The following is a 7,416-nucleotide window of genomic DNA, read 5'->3' on the forward strand; positions in this document are numbered from 1 at the left end:
AGCAAGCTGGAAGACTGAGTAATAGAAATAACTGAAGCAGAATAGAAAAAAGAAAAAAGAGAAAAAGAAATAGGACAGTTTAGGAGACCTCTGGGACAACAGCAAGTGTACTAACATTTGCATTATAGGGTTCTTAGAAGGAGAAGAGAAAGAGAAAGAGAAAGGGGCAGAGAACATATTTGAAGACATGATAGCTGAAAACATCCCTAACCTGGCAAAGGAAAGAGATATCCAGGTTTAGTAAGCACAGAGAGTCCCAAACAGGGTCAAGCCAAAGGAGACCACACCAAGACACACTGCAGTTAAAATGGCAAAAATTAAAGATAAAGAGAGAATATTAAAAGCAGCAAGGGAAAAGCAACAAATAACATACAAGGGAACTCCCATAAGGCTATCAGAGCAACTGGAATGAATCCAGCTGGATCACGGTGTATGATCCTTTTTAATGTATCGTTGGACTCGGTTTGCTAATATGTGGTTGAGGATTTTTGCATCTATATTCTTCACAGATATTGGCCTGTAATTATCTTTTTTGGTAGTGTCTTTGTCTGGTGTTGGTATCAGGGTGATGGTGGCTTCATAGAATGAATTTGGGACTGTTCCCTCCTCTTCAATCTTTTGGAAGAGTTTGAGAAGTATAGGTATAAGTTCTACGTATGTTTGGTAGAATTCACTGGTGAAGCTGTCTGGTACTGGACTTTTGTTTGCAGGGAGGTTTTTTTGGTTTTGTTTTAATTACAGATTCTATTTCACTTCTAGTGATTGGTCTGTTCAAATTATCTGTTTCTTCTTGACTCAAATTTGGCAGGCTGTATATTTCTAGAAACTTGTCCATTTCTTCTTGGTTGTCTAATCTGTTGGCATATAACTGTTCATAGTATTCTCTTATGTTTTTTGGTTTTTGTGGGGATTTTTTTGTATTTTTGTGGTATTGGTTGTTGCTTCTGTTTCATTTCTTTTTTTGTTTATTTGGGCCCTTTCTCTTTTTTTCTTGGTGAGCCTGGCTAGAAGTGTGTCGATTTTGTTTGTCTTTTCAAAAATCTAGCCCTTGGTTTTATTGATCTTTTCTATTTTTATCTCTATTTTATTTGTTTCCCTCTGATCTTTCCCAAAGAACTGACTTTGGGATTTTTTTGGTTCTTCTTTTTCTAATTCTTTCTCTCTTTTTGTTTTTTTGAGATTTTTTCTTGTTCCTTGAGGAAGGCCTGAATCGCTGTGTACTTCCCTCTGAGAACTGCTTTGGCTGCATCACACAGATTTTGGAAGGTTGTGTTTTCATTGTCATTTGTCTTGAGGTACTTCCTGATTTCTTCTTTGATTTCATCATTGACCCACTGGTTTATTGGGAGCATGTTGTTCAGTCTCCATGTATTCGTTCTTTACCCATTTTTCTTTCTGTGGTTGATTTCTAGTTTCATAACACTGTGGTAATAAAATATGCTTGAAGTCATTTCTACCCTCTTAAATGTGTTGAGGTTTGTTTTTTGACCTAGTATGTGGCCTCTCCTAGAGAACGTTCCTTGCACGCTTGAAAAGAATGTGTATTCTGTTTATTTGGGGGATGTAGTGTCCTGTAGATAGAAATTAAGTCCAAGTGGTCTATTGTGTCATTTAGGGCCTCTGTTGCCGTATTGATTTTCTGTCTGGAAGATGTGTCCATTGATGTCAGTGAGGTGTTAAAGTCTCCTAGTATTATAGTATTCCTGTTAATTTCTCCCTTTATGTCTGTAACTATTTGTTTTATATATTTAGGTGCTCCTATATTGGGTGTATATATGCTAACAAGTGTAATATCCTCTTCGTTATTGATCCCTTTATCATTATATAATGTCCTTGTTTGTCTTTATGGACTTTGTTTTGAGTCTGTTTTGTCTGATATGTGTATTGCTAACCCCGCTTTCTTGTTGTTTCCATTTGCATGAAATAGCTTTCCATCTCCTCACTTTCAATCTGTCTGTGTCTTGTGCCCTGAAGTGAGTCTCTTATAGGCAGCATATTGTAGGTTCTTGTTTTTGTTTTTGTTTTTTTATCCATTCAGCCACTCTGTCTTTTGATGGGAGCATTTAGTCCACTGATATTTAAAGTAATTATTGATAAGTATGTACTTACTGCCATTTTAAACCTTGTTTTCCAGTTGACTTTGTAGTTCTCTATATCTTTCACCTTTGCCATTTTAATTATGCTACGTCTTGGTGTCACTCTAATTGGGTTCTTCTTGTGTGGGACCCTGTGTGCTTCCTGTACCTGGATATCGGTTTTCTTCTTTAGGTTTGGGAAGTTTTCAGCCATAATTTCTTCAAATACATTTTCTATCCCCTTTTCTCTCTCCTCTTCTTCTGGTACCCCTATTATGCATATGACTGTGCACATTATGCATATGATTATGCATATTATGCATGCTTTATATTATCCTATAGATCTCATTTGTTTTCTTCATTTTTAAAAATTTGTCTTTCTGTCTGCTGTTCTGATTTGGTGATTTCCATTATTCTGTCTTCCAGATCACTTATTTATTCTTCTGCTTTGTTTAGTCTGCTATTTATTGCTTTTAGTTTGTTTTTCACCTGGGCAATTGAGTTGTCTAGTTTTGATTGATTTCTCTTTATAGTTTCTAGTTCCTTGTTGCAGTGATCTGCATTTCTATCAATAATCTTTCTTAATTTCTTTAGCCTTTTTCTTACCTCCTTTCTGAATCTGGGGTCTAGTAGACTGGTGAGGTCTCTTTCATTATTTGTTCCTTCAGGGGATTTCTCTTGTTCTTTCCATTGGGGATAGTTCCTCTGTTTTCCATTCTACTTAACTTTCTTTGTCTCTGAATTTAGGAGAAGCATGAATCTACTGTGTTCTTGAAGAGGATCCCTGTGTAGACGGTATGAGTCCAATATCTTTGGTGCAAGGGCTGGTTTTGGTGTGGGTGCTTGCCACGTATTTCCTTAAAGTGTGCTGGCCCTTGTTCCCTTGATAGGGGGTGTGTTTGAAGTTGTGTTGACCAGAGCCTGCACTGGTTGTTGGCTGGGGCCTCCTCTTTGCTCTATGGCTGTCACAGCCCTGTTGGGGCTGGGGTCTGCTTCCCAGCTGTTGGAGTAGAAGCCCTGAGGGTCAGGTTCAGTCAGGTTCCACTGCCCCTGAGCACATGCCCTGATGCAAAGGAGGTGACCACTGAAGCAAATGAGGTCCGTGTGGTCACCGCAAACCTATGTGCCTCCCGTGCAGGCATCCATGGTTGTGCTCAGAAGCAGCCCAAGGTTGCATCCCTTTCTCTGTTGTGTTCATTCCAGACTTAGTGCTGGGCTGTGGTGTGGAGTAGGCTGGTGCTGGGGGCCGGGGCCCTGTGGCTGCAGGAATTGAGGTGGTTGTGCCGCTGCCTGCAACCTGGGCTGCCTCTGTGGCAGACCTCTCCCAGGACCCGTCAGCTCCAGATCTGGCTCCAAGCTATGGTGTAGAGTGAGCGGGGCCAGTGTGCTCCCACCGTGAAATGAACGGCTGCATACTCCTGCCCAGAGCCCGTCCAACCGAGATGCAGTGCCCAGCTGCTGTGCCTTTCCGTGGCGCCATCTGGTGCACGTGCTGGCAAAGTCCACCATGGCCAGACCTGCCCCCACTGTGTGCACACTGACAATGGGCACTGTGGCAGGACCTGCCCCCACTATGTGCGGGCTGACAATGGGCTCCTTGGTTTGGCCCAGGCCATACCCCAGGCCCTCCGGGCTGTCTCCACACATCTAGATCGAGTCCTCTCCCTGGACCTGCCTACCTAAGAGTCAATGCTCAGCTGCTGTGTGCATCTGTGGCCCCACCACCTTGTGTGTGCTTTGGATTGGGAAGTGCAGCAAGGCAGCAGCCGCCAGTGCCAGTCTCTCTCTGCCCTGATTGTTCGCAAGCCAGCATGCATGCACTCCTTGTGGGTAGAATTTAGGCTTTTCCAGCCCCTCCATCTATCCCGGCGGCTTTTCCAGCAGGCACGGGGGCTCCCTGGGGTAAGGGTCTGCCTATGTGTACCTTTCCTCCTTTACAGATCTCTCCCAGGGGTGCCAGGACCGTCCTCATGCCTTTGAAAATTTTTTCTGTCCTTCCTGGATATGTAGAGATATTCCTTGCAGCTTTGGTTGTGTAGGAGATCTTCTGCCAGTTTCCAGTTGGTTGTCTGCGAGAATTGCCTCACATGTAGGGGTATTTTTAATGTGTTTGTGGGGAGAGGTGAGCTCCACATACTCCTCCTCCACCATCTTGATCCCCCTCCCTATTTGAGAGACTTTGAATTGCATCAAAGTGTCCCATATAAAAACAGATACACTAGACTAAATTAGAATTTCAGAATCCAGTGATAGTCAACTATTGCAAGTGCCTGTCAGTTTTTAGAGAGCACAGGATATGCCGTGTTTGTCCAGATTTCGTGGGGAAAAAAAAGGTAGAGCATCATGTACATTTTAGATTATCATTGGACCCAAACAGGCTACATGAAGTAGATAATTCAAAAATCATCTGGTGATGTTACGGAAATGTAAAGTTCATTGATAGAACTTAGTCCTCAAAGCCTGCTTTTATTCTAAAGAAAACTGGCAAAGGTCACTCATTTACATCATATGGGAACATATCCACCAGCAGTAGATGGCAGTGTGATATCGTAACAAGAAAACAATGTGGCTGTTTACGTAAAAACCCGTCTCACACTACTCTCAAAGACTATATTTAGAATTATTTGGGGGGTGTGGCAAAAAAATAGTTACAATGAGTGGATAACAAGAGCCAAGCTAGGACCACTTCAATTCTCCCTGTCTAATAATTTTTAAAGCCTTGAACCACACTTATGTAATTTGTAAATGGTCTTCACGCGGATGGGACTTTCAAACTGTACCAGAGAATCATACCATCACAAATGACACAGTTTATGAGCAAAATCCCTGTAAGGAATCCCTGCCTTCTCGCCCCTTTCCATCCTTTGGCCTCAAAAGAAGTTTTCACTGTGGATGTAGTTTTCTGTTTCCAGGCTGTGGTAGTCCCCAAGAATGAGCTCAACCCCTAGAGCTGTTAAAATTTACACTGTGCTGGGGGAAGGGAGCACACTGAGTACTCTGACAGGGAGCACCATCTACAATTGTTTCTCTTCTTTCCCACTGCTTGACACTGACAGTAAAGTCACTTCTAGTTAATTAACGAGTTTCTTAAAGGAACAAAGAAAAACATGTTTCGATTACCATTTCTATAAAGGTACAGCAATATCTGGTAAGTTCTCTTGGATAACGTTACCAGATTAAGTCAATTTTACTTTCTGAAAGTAAATTCACATAGGATCTCTACTTGAGTTGTACATATCTGTGTTTGAACCAAAAGCATTTGAGTATTTGTGTTTAATTTAGCAGCATCACAAATGTCTGTTGTTCCCCTTTCCCATTTCTCTGTGTTAAACAATGCCTCTAGCACTGACCTCCAAAACAGAAATATAAAAGAAGTAAAAGTTGTTCCCAGTAAACCTTGCCAAACAACATTCAAGAAGAATAGCTTATCAGCCTGCCTCACCTAAATAGACACAGCACCTGATACATGCAGTGCCTAAACTGCCTAGCTCATATAAGCTGTGTTCATACAGGTGTTTATCCATAGCCTTAGCGTCCCTTCCCCAATGTATGTTAGAAGGAGCTGACGGGCACCCACTGGTGTAACTAAGTATATTTTTTTAATCCTAAAATAACTCCTGGAAATCATCGCAGGGAAAGAACAAATGATACGACCATTAGTTCTGACAGGAGAATATCTGACCCTTCCAAAGAAAGGTTATAATTAGAACTCCAGGGTTTGTCTTTTGGTGAAAGAAGGTGAACTCACAATCACCGTTAGTGGATTTGTCCATTACAGAAGCTACAGTTGGGACAGACATCAGGTCTTGATGTCAGAGTCCATCCAGTGATTGTACACAGATGCTTCCTAAATCCATCTTGAGGTTTCATAATAGGCTCTATTGTAAACATGTGGCTCCATTTTCATACCCTGCATTTACATGTGTCCCATAAATAATTTTCCAAAATTATCTAAGTAACACCAATGTACCCAAAGAGAGTCACTCCAAAAAATCACTACTTCCTTCAGTAGGCTTAGAACTACAAACACAGTCTGTTATCCTTACCAGTATATTCAAATTTAACCATGGTGCAAAATTTGGTCTGTTGTATTTTCTTCAGGTCATTTATGTAGCCATGCCACGTTGCAGGGTGCCAGCAAAATAATCCCACTGCTTGTAGAGCATTAAGTTTGCCTAAGCCAGCAAACGAGCAAGATCACATCAGATCTATGTTGGATATACAGACAGATCTTCAGTTTTCCACACAAATCAGCAAAAGAGGCGTTTGTAAAACTGCAATTAAAAAAAACACAAACCAAAACTATATTGTATATTCTCCTTTCCCTTTCTCTGTCCTTTCTAGAAAGATGCAAACAAAATATAAGTGCAGTAATATCTAATTCAGATTCTGCTCATTTTTAACTTCTGGAATTCCGTTAAGAGCCATAAAGTCTGCAATATTTCTCTTTAGAGAAAAAGAGCCATAAAGTCTGCAATATTTCTCTTTAGAGTGTTTAAAAATAAAACAAGGAAACGTTTTCAACTAACGTCTAGCATTTTATACCACCTTTTATATACACAAATACTTCACTTATTAAGGATAAGTTTATATTTATACCTTAAAATGAATCCGAGGGCCTTAACTGGCTTCAGCTTGGATTAGTTCTAATTACTGGTAGTACTGGAAATTATTTAAATGGCACTTTAAAGAGGTCCTCTATGATCTCCACTTTTCAGTAACTGCAGATGGCTTTCCAGTTAGTCTGAATAAGGAAGACTGAATTATTCTTAATTTTCTTTGGAGAATCCTGTGGGTGATCAAAACACAAAGTCTGGAGCCAGGGTGCCTGGGAGTAAACCCTGGTTTGGCACCTACAGGTTCAGTTACCTCTTAGGCAAGTGACTTAACACATCTGTGCCTCCACTTTCTCATCTGTGAAAACTGGAATAATAATCATAGTACCTAGTTTATAGAATTGCCACTATTAAAGGAGTTGACGTTTTAAAGTGCCTGACACATAGTAATCATTATATACATTTTTTTTTCCAGATTAAGAGCTAAAATTCACTTATTGAGTTTGCTTTCATTTCTCTTAGACTTGCATGGAATTACGGCAACAAAGCTTACCTGTACCCACTGCTTAGGTTTTTGAAGTGGTCCTTAAAATATGGCAATGCTTATGGATTTAGGGAGGACCTAGTCCATTGCTATGTGTTAATTTATGTGTTAAATTTTCACGTGTTATTAGGGAACAAATCAGCACATGAAAGAAGCACATTAGCACATTAAAAAGAGGTTGGGGCAGGTGAAGCCAGCTTGTGTTCTGCGGAAGATCATCCGGAGGCACCACCATCAACGG

This window comes from Balaenoptera borealis (assembly GCF_965194805.1).
Source record: "Balaenoptera borealis genome assembly, contig: HAP1_SCAFFOLD_1169, whole genome shotgun sequence".
Lineage (NCBI taxonomy): Eukaryota > Metazoa > Chordata > Mammalia > Artiodactyla > Balaenopteridae > Balaenoptera > Balaenoptera borealis.